Source organism: Anomalospiza imberbis, chromosome 14 (assembly GCF_031753505.1).
Source record: "Anomalospiza imberbis isolate Cuckoo-Finch-1a 21T00152 chromosome 14, ASM3175350v1, whole genome shotgun sequence".
Classification (NCBI taxonomy): domain Eukaryota; kingdom Metazoa; phylum Chordata; class Aves; order Passeriformes; family Viduidae; genus Anomalospiza; species Anomalospiza imberbis.
Window position 1 is genome coordinate 12,579,947 of NC_089694.1, and position 13,355 is coordinate 12,593,301.

General features: G+C 46.9%; 1 protein-coding gene and 1 long non-coding RNA gene across 8 annotated transcripts in view; both read right to left on the reverse strand.

The window, feature by feature from the left end:
- The window catches only part of GPR50 (G protein-coupled receptor 50), a 45,361-nt gene that overhangs the window by 28,953 nt on the left and 3,053 nt on the right, over positions 1-13,355 (reverse strand). The window contains exons 1-2 of one of the 7 annotated variants that reach the window (XM_068204956.1): positions 6,623-6,702; positions 3,455-3,573 (exon numbers count right to left, since the gene is read on the reverse strand). The exons of 5 other annotated variants lie outside the window; for them this stretch is intronic. The gene's annotated coding sequence lies outside the window, so the exon portion shown is untranslated. Of the gene's footprint in view, positions 1-3,454; positions 3,574-6,622; positions 6,703-13,355 lie in introns of those variants that run through there. One more of the 7 variants, XM_068204957.1, reaches the window with a different exon arrangement.
- Positions 7,855-10,504, reverse strand: LOC137482555 (uncharacterized). The gene is made up of 3 exons (XR_011004133.1): positions 9,821-10,504; positions 8,169-8,243; positions 7,855-7,910 (listed from the first exon to the last, which is right to left on the reverse strand). It is a non-coding gene; the product is annotated as an uncharacterized lncRNA (long non-coding RNA).

The window sequence follows — 13,355 nt, forward strand, 5'->3', positions numbered from 1 at the left end:
ACAGGCAGGTGACCTGTAGGTCTCACATCCTACCACCAGCACTTCTCACCAGGAAGAAGCATTGTCCCTGATGCAGCTCTTAAAATGCAAACTGGGCACTTCTGACAGAAATAAAGTAAACCAGATGATGGGATAGTGTCATGCTTTACCTCAGCAAGTAACTAAACACCACATAGCTGCTCACTAATCTCCTTCCAGTGGAATGGGAGAGTGAACTGGGGGGGAGGGGGGGAGGAGATAAAATTTATGTGTTGAGAAAAAGACAGTTTAATAGCACAGAAATGGAAGTGAAATAATAACAATAATAGAATTAGAGTATGCAAAACAAGTGATGCACAATGCAATTGCTCACCACCTGACAACTGATGCACAGCCAGTCCCTGAGCAGCAGCCCCTGGCCAGCTTTCCCCATAATTTATAGGCTGAGCATGACACCATACAGTCTGGGATATCCCTTTGGTCAGTTGGGGTCAGCTGTCCTGGCTGTGTCCCTTCTAGCTTCTTATGCCCCCCTTGCTGGCAGGGCAGCATGAGAAGCTGAAAAGTCCTTGAGTTAGTGTAAACACCAACTCAGGCTTAGTTAGGCTTAGTTAGTTAGTGTAAACACTAACTCAGGCTGAGTTAGTGTAAACACAGGCTTAGCAACAACTAAAACACCAATGTGTTATCAACACTATTCTCATCCTAAATCCAAAGCCCAGCACTGGGCTCCAATTAACTCCATCCCAGCTTAAGCCGGGACAGATGGACACAAACACATCTTAGCTTCTTTCAGGTACAACAGTTCTAAAAATCTCCTGGTCTAGGACAGAGAAAGCAGCACATAATCTGTCTGAAGTGTATTGGTCTGGCAGCAGTTCCCTGGAAAGGAGACTTTTTACAGTCCACAGCTCGTCATCATCCCAAAGAAATCACATCTTCTGTCTTCCCTTCACAAGGGTGAAAGATAAATATGAACAGGCCCAGTTTTGTGGAAGGGATATCAGTAGCATTGGGGTTTGTTCACAGCTGCCCAGAAAGCCAGCACAAGAGCTTTCTAACCACTCACACCCCCCACAAAAGGAAACAAAACCGTGTTTGACAAGCACACAGCCACAGAGATCACAGGCGGAGGCATATGAAAGGGGCTGTATACAAGCCAAAGCTACTTTCATCTCTTTTGCCACTGAAGGACACTTCAGCTTCAGACTGTCCTTTTACAACACTGCAGGGAACTTCCACAACAGCTTCCCCTGTTCTATTCCTGTGCCACTTCAAGGCCACTTCAGCAGAGTCCTCACCTTAAAGTCGGCACCAGCCAGGACAAAAGGTCCAGAATCAGAAGACTTTTATACAGTCTCATTTTAGCATGATTGCAAAATATCTATCTTCCTATTAGAGCAGAGCTGTTCAAGTATTTGTTCAAGTGATTTGTGTCCAAAGAAGGACAAGGAGGCTGGTGAAAATGTTCAAAAAATGTGTAGATGTGACACTTATGGACAGGATTAATGATGGACCTGGTAGTGTTAGGTTTGTGGTAGGACTCAATGATCTTAGAGATTTTCCAATTCTGCTTTGAGCTCTGGGATGACTGGAGTCATTCTCTCCTGATTCCACTGTTTTCCCCCACTCTCCTGCCCCCAAGGACCACTCAGCACAGTGGGAGAACAGGATAGACACTCAACACCCTACAGAGACACAACACACACTGGGTCCAATGCCTTTGTTCCCAACAGGGAGCTCCCAAGCCCTGCAGTCTCTATTGGTGTGGCAGCTCAGAGCTAAGGCATTGCAGCCAGGATGCCACTACAAATACAGCTGTACCACCAGCTACTTACAGGATTTAGAAGGCTCCCAATTCAAATCCAACCCAGTTACTTTAAAAAGGATTCAGCACACACTGGGAACCCTGCTTTCAAAAAAGTCCAGGAGTTAAAACAGATCCCTCAGAACAAAAAGTGCCACTGGTTTCTGAAGAAGTGCAAGCCACTGCCACGTGCTTATCTGTGCTGGCATCCTCATCCACCCTGCAGTCAGCAACCAAGTGCATTTAGATGCCCCACACACAGAACCTTTCTCCAACCTTCCTCATTTCCTGGTGAAAGATCAGTCTCAGCAGAATTAGAGAAGCAAGGGTGAGTAAAAGGACAAATACAAAATGAATGCTTAGCAGGACTTGGCTTCTCTGTCTGTTCTTTAAAAAAATTAGTGCAGAATAACTGTTCAGCTTTCTATTTTAGAATGAAATTGTCTTACATGTCCATGGCAGAAAGTTAAACTCAACCAAGGGCTGCTTAGCACTTCCTCTTCTTTGACATGCTGTATCCTCCCTTCCCAGTTTGGGGACAATTTTAGCCCAGCTAAGGAAAGCTTGTGGCCAAGGGCTTGACACAACTCCCCAGGCAGGAACATCTTCCACTAGACCAGGTTGTTCCAAACCAAGTCCAAATTGGCCTTGAACAGTTCCAGGGATGGGGCATCCACAGCTTCTCTGGGTAACCTGTGCCAGTGTCTCACCATCCTCATACTGAAGAATTTTGTCTTAATATATCATCTAAACCAGCCTTCTGTCAGCATGAAGCCCTTCTGCCTTCTCCTGTCTCTACAGTCCCTGTAAAAAGTCCCTCTCAAGTTTTCTTTCAGGCCAGGCCATAGACAGTTTTGTTGATTACCAGGAACTGAAACTCATTTAAAAACAGGGAAGAGAAAAATAGAAGAGTTGATTACAAACCAGGATCATATTCCAGGAAAAAGATGTCAGAGTTTGATCATTTGTCTTCATTCCACATGGGAGGAAAACCTGGTATCTTTACACATTTGTTACAAATTATTAAAAGAATCACTTTTAAAGCTAAGAGGAAAAGACTGGTCTGCCAAGGCAAAGGAAACAGCCCAGCAGCAGCAACTGGTTTTGTAATGCTAACGATCAATCAGAAGAAATCCAACCTCTCCTGGGAGAAATTTGTCTCAAAAAGGAAATAACAAATGAGAGAACTGGAGTCAAAATACCAGTAGGGAAGAACAGATGCTGCCACAGCAAGACTGAAACAGTCTAACTCCTTGTAAGCCCTGTTTGTTACTTCCCCACTCCTCTGTTTCCATATCTGTATAATTTATTCCAAAGCAAATTTATTATTTTAAAGACTCCATGGAGAAGGCTTTGTGTGTGCTAAGGGACACAGTGCTAACTACTTCTTCCTCTTCCCTATTATCAAAAGCTTTGCGTAGTCTGGGATTTAGCAAGACTTTTAATTAATGGCTTCCAATGGTACATCCACACTGGAAAGACTTCTCTCATTAGATAATCAGTCTATTGTCTTAATTAGGTAAGTCATTTTTACTTCCTCGTTGCCTTGCATGGGAAACCCTGGTTCTCCCACCTAGGTTTTCCCTCAAGTCAGTTCCTGGCTTCTCTGTCCTCACTTGCTTTTTGGAAGGACTTAGAGCAAGGTGCTGACAGGCAGCATTGCCTCACCTTTCCATGCGAGTCTAGACCAGGCAGGGAATGTTTTGTTCACTGCAGCTGTTCTGAAAACAAGGCCCTCTCGAGTCCCCAGCAAGGTCTTGGGTCATTAGGAACTGGCTCATCAGCATCTGTCAGGAACAAGAGTGCATCGTCTTACAAATTCTGTTTCCTATGAGGACAACACCAGTGCCAGCGGGGTTGGAATGAGATTATCTTTAAAAATCCCTTCCAAAACAAAGCACTCTCTAATTCTATCCCTGAAGGACCAGAAGACCAGTACATGTGCTGAGATGTTCAATCCTCCTAACCAAGGTGAGAAGTGACCTGAAGTTGGGCACCTTCCAGCAGGCTGTGTTTGTTGAACTGCTCTGGGTCCAAATGTATCTCAGCAAGGAATGCAGACAGATCATCTGCAGGAGCTGCAAACTTGTGCCTTGTCAGAGACAGCAGAGCTGTGACTCCTGCTGCTCCTCCTTGCTCTGACTGCTGGCCATGGTATTAACTCTCAGCAGACAGGACTGCCTCTTCCAAGGCAGGGATTCGCTCAACAGCCCCTCACCACAAGTATCCATCCTGTTCCCATCACACATGCCCCTCCTTCTCCCATCACACCTGTGTTTTTCTGCAAGTCCTCACACTGCACTTCTCTCTTCCCTACAGAAACTCCCACGGATGAGCACGGCAGAGGCAGAGTTTGCAATCCACATTGTAATGTCTGACCATTTTGGTGCCTATCAGCTACACCTACTCTTGAAGTGTTTTGTCAGCAAGCTTTCCACTTAGTCCAATTAATTTTGACTAATAACTTTTGGTTAGTAGAAAGACTGTTTAAGACACAAGCCATAATGGCAGAGCTAACCACTGACTTAATGCTCACATCTTAGGTACAGTAGAAATTTTTTTTTTCATTTCTAGTCTTCCCTTGAAAAAGCCAATATATAATCTTTGCCTTGACAACATGTACTTCTACATAAAGGCACCAGTATACTTCATTCTAGCTTAATTTCTCCCTGCAAAGCAGAACACTGAAAACTCCAGAGATGCTGCCAATATTTTTGGAAAGGCCAGAAAGAAAACAGGCAGAACTAGCAATAGAAAGCAGAGGATAGCTAACTCTTCAACTCATCTTCATTTTGAAACACCTCTCCTATGAAGGAAAAGCTGAGAGAGTTGGGAGTGTTCAGTCTGGAGAAGGTTCCAGGGAGATTTTACAGCATCTTCTAGTACCTAAAGAGGTCTGTAAGAAAGATGGGGACAGACATTTTACCAAGGGTTGTTGCACTAGGACCAAGGGGTAATGGGTTTAAATTAAAAGAGGGTAGATTTAGATTAAATATTAGGAAAGTTTTTTATAGTGAGGATGGTGAGCCACTGGTACGGGTTGCCCAGAGGGGTGGTTGGTGCCCCATTGCTGCAACATTCAAGGCCAGGTTGGACAGAGCTCTGAGTGACCTGATGTAGTTGAAGATGTCCTTGCTCTGTGAAGGAGGGTTGGACCAAATGACCTTTAAATGTCCCTTTCAATCCAAACCATTCTGTGAATTCTATGATGTTTGCTACTGCTGTTTATTGAGGTGCTGAGATCATACTGACCATTTGTAAAAAAGCTAAAGGTGCCAAACTCAGAAGAGACAGATATTTACTGCCAGTGTGAGCATGATCTGCCTTCCACCAGGAGTCAGAAGAGGGGAGGTGAGAGAGGAGCTTAAGAGAAAAGCAGGAATACTAACTTTGGCAACTCCAGACTACTCCAAATGCTACTGGAAACCTCTTCCAGAAATATTCTATGTTGTCATAACTTGCTTTCAATCTCTGTACCAGGAATTGGAAAGGGCATTTACTACACTTGAGGTAAAGCTGAAGGTAATAAGGTAATGCACCTTATGCCCACATCTTCATGGCACCACTGGCCAAACTCTTTCTGAGTTTCAGCTCTGACCTCCTCCCTTAACACATAGAGAAGCCACAGGACTGTCCTGGGAGTGCTGTAAGGCTGGGCTACTTCACTTGGCTGGGCAATCAGTCACAGAGCCTGGGGTTTGCTGTTATTTGGGCTGGCTCACGTCAGCTCTGCAAAGAAGCCATCAGGCCAGTGGTGAGAGATCTCCACCACCTTCCCAGCACTCCACAACTGAGACATCTCAGAAAGTTCCAGAGCATCTCAAAAATGAGGAGAGAAGACCTTGACATGTAGAGACTGAAGAACTGTCTCTTGAGGTACTGAGGCTGAAGAACAAACTCAGCTGGCAAAGGTGTAGTAGCAGGGGGAGACTGCCCACCCATTCAGCCCTGACTCTGCTCCCTGAGGCACCTCTGGCAGTGCCAACACAGAGATATGACCCAGACAACTTCAGGGAAAAGCTGCAGGTAGAGAATGACACAACACACATCCCTTGTCCTCAGACAGCATGGGGCCAGGCTAATGACACAGGCTATTGTCCTCCCATTCTGTTTAAAAAAGCAATGACCTGCGTGGATGTTGGCTTTGGAGTACGTGCTTGGCAATGCCAGCAGATAAACAAAAAGGATTTCCATGGAATACCACTTCTGAAAGAAATACATTTATGTTATTTTTGAAATATTATTAAATCCAGTAGTATTTTGAATGTGGTATAATCCATTTTCCTAGAAACCAGCCAAGAAAAACTGACAGCAGCACAAGAGAAGTGCCACCATGCTGCCATCCCTGTCTTACTGTTCCCTCAGGGACACGAACAGAAGCCTCACACGCCTCCCTCCTCCATCAGTGTGCCTTAAAAATACAGTTCCTATCAGCTCTTCCCTCACCAGGCAAGCCTGGATCCTTCCTGCAGACCCTGACCCTGCTCTCCTATGAGCCAGGGACCCTCCATCAGCCCATGGAAGCCCCAAAGCCGAGTGCTGACAAATGCATTGAGAGGGCCAAAGCAAGCCACTAAAAAGACTGGGCAGGGGTATTTCAGCAACCTGCAGGTGGGACTGAGGGCCAAAGAACTGACACAGTGAGATGTGGATGGCTCTTGCCGTTGAAACTGGCCAGCAGATGCAAGCAGGAGACAAGCAGGTGGATTGGGTGGGTGCAGAAGAACCATGCCTGAGCACAGATCATCATCTCCCAGTCTCCAGTAGTTCTACCCTAAAAGCAGAGCCCAAATCCATACCCAGGCACCAGGACTCCAGTCTTGAACTCCCTCTTACCTTCTATGTGCTGTTCTCTCCACAAACCCCACTATGCCATGTTTGTATGCAAGTCCAGGGATAGCTTAAGCTGCAGTGCTCACCTAAAGGAATAGAGTCTCCTCACCTTAGGGACATAGGAAAGAAAGTTAGTTACTCTGCACAAGTCATTGGAAAATCCTGGACAACCTGGAGAATATCTCCCTTTGCTAAATCACTCCTTCTGAATCTCCTCACAAGTAGAACAGAGCTGAAGCCACCAAAGGAGCCCTGTGCCCCCATCCTGGCTCATGCTGTGGGCACAGTGGGAGGCTGCTCCCTCCCACCTGGCTGTCAGGCAGCATTCCCCGGGGCAGCATAGGCCAGGGCTCCATTTCTTAATGCATCCAAATGCAACTCTGCTGTGGATTTCACCCATTCCATTAAGATTCAATTTGATCTATTTTCTGCTGCAGTATCTGCAGAAATAAAACTCACAGCTGAGCTCTGAAGGCCAGACAACAAGCCAAGATGAAATATGTTAAACTCCGTTTAAGTTACAGCTCATAGAGCCCACGGGAACTGCAGGTTGTGTGCCTGCTCAGCACCACAAGGCTGGGATTTGCTCCTAGAAAACACCAGGATATCCTGAGCCCACCTACCCTTACTGCAAAACACGAATGTCTGCACCAGGCAGAGCTGCCAGCTTTCCCCACCTTTCCTCTCGGGATGGGGAAGAAGTGCAGCTCAGTCAGTCTGAGTATTTCACTGCCCACCCTGGGCACAGCTTTTGCTGTGCTTGGTATATCCCATCACAACTCCTGCTGCTGCCAGATTCTCACCAGTCCATTAGCACTCCCACTTATCCCCCTCCTCCTTCATCCTCTGTGCATCCTCCTGTCCCAGGCCCAGAAGCATAGCATCCATGTCAAAGGACAAGCAGGGCTTCAGGACAGGTGGGACTCTGGGCTGCTGGACCTCAGCCCCCTACAGGCACTGCAGCATCTGTCAGCATCACATCTGAAGGTGATGCTGGGGATTGTTCAACAAAGCAAGATCTGAGGTCTCTCAACACAAGGCATCAAGGGGATGGTCTCAGAAGAGACTCACTGGTCCTCATCCCAATTTTAAGAAATGAGGAGAGTTAAACATGAGAAAGCTACACCACAGGTTTCCTTTAACATCTTCCTGAAAAAGCAGTCCCATCAGACTGGGGCTGTTGCAGACATGACTGTCCTGGGATTGTAGCACAGCCTTCTCCTAAGGACTGTCCTGTCCTCCTCCACCCCTGCTCTCTGCTGTGAAACAGACTTGGAAGGAATTAAACATCCTGCACAGAGAGACAAAAACAAACAAAACGCAAACAACATAATAAAAACTAAATGAAAAAAAAGGGAAAAGTATACAAAACCCATCTCTGAATTAATTTCCATTTTATTTATAGGCCATGACATGACACTTGTCCTTCTAAGCCTTTTAATTAATCACAGGGAACAGTTACTTTGAGCATGTATGCCCACCTTCCCTCTTCCTGAAACATGTTCCAGCTCCTATTGAAGGACTGTCTGCAAGGTAATTAATTATTTACCATTATCTACGACAGTATTTGGCTCTCCAGATTTTTTAGGAACATCAAGTCCTTGGGCAGCAATCCTCTTTGGGGCTGAAAAGAAAAGAAGAGCCTTTGCTAGAGACAGGGAAGGGCACAGAGCTAGGAGGGATTGAGAAAGGGAGAAGGGGAGCTCAGCAATGTGCTGAACATGGCTTGCTCTCTTGTCCATAGGGTGGCCATCTGGGGAGGCAGGGTGTTATTTTACATTATACAAGACACAAATCTGCCTAATAATAGGATTTTTGTTTCAACTAATTTCAACTGTATAGAGACCTACATGTGTAATAGAACTTTGTCAAACACTATAAGGACAAATAATCTGCAGTTCAGAAATGCCGTAATTACTGTTTCTAGTGAAAACCTGATTCATTAGTGTACTGGTTTTGCACAGCCTGGTTTTTGGTAGCTGGAGAGCCACAAAGATGGCTCCTATGAGAAGCTCCTGGAAGCTTCCACCATGTCCAGCAGAGCCAGTCTCTGATGGCTTTGAAGATGTACATGCTGCTGGCCAAGGCTGGGCCAATGAGAGAGGTTGGTAATGCCTCTGTGATGACATATTTAAGAAGGAAATCAAAACAAAGTCACAGGTTTTGCTTCTACTCAGAGGAGGAGGTGAGAACATGTGAGGGAAAACAACATGGAGACACCAAGGTCAGTGGAGAAGGAGGGGGAGAAGGTGCTTCAGGTGCCAGAGCCGAGATTCTGCTGCAGGCTGTGGTAAAGACCATGGTGAAGACCACGGTGAAGCAGCCCATGGAGATCCAGAGATCCACTCACAGCCCCTGGGGATCCACAGGGGATGCAGGGATCCACCCACAGCCTATGGGGGAGGTGCCCATGCCAGAGCAGGTGGATGCCTGGAGGAGGCTGTGATCCAGTGGGAGACCCGGTGGAGAAAGAGGGACCCTTCTTCCAGGATGGAGCAGCCTGTCCTTGGAGGACTGCACCCCGTGGAAGGAGTGACCCACGTCACAGCAGTTTTGGGAGGGCTGTCTGCCCATAGGGGGAGTTCACGATGCAGCAGGTGTGGTAGGGCTGCTGCTCATGAAAGTGGACCCAAGTGGCCAGAGAAGCTCATGGAGAACTGTCTCCCGTGGGAGGGACCCCAAGGTCTCACAGGGGAAGGACTCCTCGCCCAGAGCAGCAGAAGAAAATCTTGGTGATGAGCTGACCAAACCCCCACGCCCTGTCTCCCTGCACTGTTGGTTGGAAGGAGTGAGGGGCTGGGGGGAAGCAGTGTTTTAAGGGCTTATTTTACTTCTCATTATCCTGCTCTGGTCCTGCTAGTAATAAATTCACCTTCCAACCATAAGTTGAGCCTCTTTTGTCCTTTAAGTATTTTTCCTGGTCCTTATCTCACTCATGAAGTGTTCGTCAATTTTTTTTTCCCCCCTCTCCACTGCCCAGCTGCAGCAGGGGAGGGTGAGCAAAAGACTCTCGTGGGTGCCTGGCATTGGGCCAGCATCAAACCACGACAATTCCTCTCAAATCACGTATTTATCACTTGACCACATACCATCTGGCTCCCAAACCACTGGTACACCTGAAGTGCATGCTGAGCACTGCTGACTTAATGAGTGACTAACAGTGCTTCAACTCCATTCCCCAGCCACACATCCGTGACTTACAGTGCTGTGTTCAAGTCCTGCTCCAACCAGGAGTTTGGGAGTGGGAGGAGCAAATGACTGGGAGTGGAAGGAGCAAAAATTTCTGCTGGGAGTTACACAGTTTCACAAAGGGGCTCCTGAGACTCAGCGTTCCTAAAAATACTCGCATCTACATAAAGACCTTTTTTCCCTGAAAAAAAAAATAGAAAACGAAAAATACCCAAACCCAAATATTGGAAGCTTTGACCTCACAGAGTTGATGGGATGGAATCCCCTTGGGAACCCCAATGGAGCTGCTTGAAGGACCAATTTAGAAATATTTCTGAAGCTACTGTGCTAGAAAGCAACTTAGGAGCTGCTCATGCCTGAGTGAGCTGCCGCTTCCTCCGGAGCTCTGGGAGCACAGCATGGGAGCAGCACAGCATGGGACCACAAATGCCACTTGGAGTAAGACAAGACCGTGGCTGAGTCTCCTCTTTGGCACTCTGGACACAGCCCAGGAGGAGCCCAGAGCAGCACTGCTGGAAAGAGGGATGTGCCAGGGCCTGGATGGGAATCCAGCCTGAACCCTCACCAATGCAGGAGCAGGTGAATGTGAAGGTGATGCCATCAGAGACCTCTCCAAGTCAGTTTGGCCATGGGGCTGTGCCTGTGGCTCCAACACAGCCCGAACAAATGCCCTGTCTCTGTGTCTCACTGTGCAAGACATCTTCTAGGAAAAGACAGGTCTCCACTTTATGCTCCTACTACAAAGATCGCACTTCACCTTAATCCAAATTGATTTTCTCACAGGTTTCATCCCACAGTCACTCCCACTTCTCCCACCTCCTGCAGGCAGCAGTCCCACTCCATCACCCACCTGCAGAGCCACGGGAGCAGGGGGCTGCAGCAGAGGGCAGATCCATCCCCACCTGCGCTCCTGCTCCGCTGCTCCCAGAGCCCACCACACCCCCACAAGAGACCACCTTCAACAACTTCTCTGCACCAGCCCTACAGCCCATGCCCTCGCCGTGCTGAGCCCCAGCCCGGCCTCTCCGGAGCAGCCCTAACGCTGCAGGTACCGCTCCCATGGCTGGGGCACAGGGGGAGCACCGGCAGTCAGCTGGATACAGCAAACTCATCACCCAGCAGCTGGTGCATCAGTAACAAAGCTAAAAGCAACCACTGGCGTGGACTGTCCCCCTCAAGAGCAGAGACATTTGTCAGCAGCTCACCCCTCTAATGTCACGGGTGCCCATCCCTGCTGAAGGGCAAGGGCTGCTGGGTGCCACCCTTCCACGTCAGAGGGCCCAGCAGGTGGGGAAGGGGACACCCTGGAGTGCCAGCAGCCTTCTTACTGTTTAACCAACACACAGCCTGCTCCCCTCAGCAGAGCCCCCCCAGAAAGCCCAGCCACCTGCAGCAGGGCCCCCCTCATTTCAGGGGGCCATGGGCTGGCTCCATCAGCAGCGCTGGTAGGAGTTTGCTGTAGACAAGTGAATCAGTGGAACAGATGAGCAGCTCCTGAAGCATCTACCCACAATGTACAGCAAGAAGAGATGTAATTTCAGGCTTATGGCAGATGCTGGAGGGTTTGTGGTGCTAAAAAAAAAAAAACTTAAAAAAATAAATCTCAACACCTACATATAATAGATAGCTTTCTAGGACAAGGAAATCCTGCAGTAGCTGGAAGAAAACCAATCACAGTTCCCAACTGCATTTGAGGTAAGGAAACAGAACATGGTCCAAAACAACATCTCCTAAAGGTCAGTTTCACAAAACTAGAAAGAACCAGACACAAAAATAACTGACTGAAAACATCTAAATATAAGTAAGTGTGACAATGCTTATTGGAGGATGTTTAAAGATGCCTTAGTAGAGCCCTCTTTCCCACCAAGAAAAGCAACAGTATATTTTTAAAAAATTATTTGGTTTAAAATAGAAAAATTTTAAGACAAGAGCCAAATTAAGAAAAAAAAGTGAAAGAAAATTAAATCTACTATTAAATTAGAGCCAATCTTATACAATTCAACACATTTTATAACGAAAGCTAAAAGATATTAAAAAACCTAGAGGCAATAGGTCTATCAGGAAAAAGGCAACAATCTATCAATACATTAGGCTTGATGCTAAAAAAGTACAGTGAAAGTATCCTAATATAGACAATGCAGAAAGTATAAGCATTACTTTTATCTTTGCAAATAAGGATAACTTAAATATCAGCTATGGCAAAATTCTCTGAGAAGCAAGTTGGGAAGATCCCCAACACCATCTGCTAACCATGCTTCACATCTGTAACGAGAAAACCTGGACTCAGAGCCTATGAAGGAGCTCACCCAAATTCCTAACATTGACTTAAAAAAAAAAAACAAACCAGAAGCCTGTCCCAGGCCAGCCAGGAAGTTCCAGAGGTCTTGGGATAATAAATAAAAAACCCTGCTCAAGCAAACAAAAACTTAGCACAGTGCCAGTATTTCCAGAGGGCAAACGGCTGACCTGGGAAGTGCAGGCTGGTCACCCTGCCCATGCCCTCAACAGGGCAGGGAGCGGCCAGCGCTCAGGGATGGAAACACAACTCCTGTTAGTCACACAGTTTTCTGGCTGGAGGGCTTGTCAAACAGATCTAGGATTTCTTCTTAGAGTTTGCATTTGGCTGACAAAGGTAACCGTGTTGACATAATACATACAGACTTCTGTGTGACGCCTGACTTTGGCTGGGGTGACAGTTCAAGAAACTCCTCGCTATGCAAACAGCTGTGTATAGTGTATATCCAGAGGATTAAAAGCCAGTTGAGCCCAGTGACCTCATTAGAGTTGTACCTGCACTGCCTGCCCCTAGAGAGGTTTTGGATCCCCAGAGATGACATTCCCAAGAGAGAAAGGAGCCTGTGAGGCAGCAGAAATTGCTCTCTGCACACAAAGCTCCAGGCAGCACTACTGGGAGACATGGGTTTCCAGGGAATGCATGTCTGGGCTGTGTGCCTGAGTTTGCAGTGAGCTCAGAAAAACTAGAAAAGGGTATTGCCAGCCTCTGCCTAGGGAGCAGGCTAACTCATTGAAAAATACTGGCTGGTTTTAGAGCTGATTTTCACACTTGTAAAGCTGGCCAGAGGCAGAATGGAAAGCTGTAAATTCAGCCATGCCAGCAGCCTTCAGCTGGTCCTGATCCCACACGTGCCCCATTATACACGGCTCACTATCGTTGTTTCTTACTTGGGTCCTAATCTGTGCTCAGCATTCTGAGCACCTTCCAGTAACAACACAGGACACATCAACTTATGTTATACCTTCCCAGATGGAAAGAGAATTGTGATTTCTCTTGAAAGAGCAAGTTCTTCCCAACTCCCCCAGTGCCCAGTGCAATAGAATGATGGTCAGGTTTGTCAAAGTTTTCAGCTGCCAAAAAATTTCACCCCTTCCAAAAAGACATATAGACATCTTTCCTGTGAGAGGAGCAGGGTTATTCCTCACACCCTTCACACTCAATCATGTCACTGCCCTGCCCTGTCTGTATGTTTGGACATACAGACCAAAGCCTGGAGCTTTTTTTGAACCTCTTTGACCACACAAACATCTC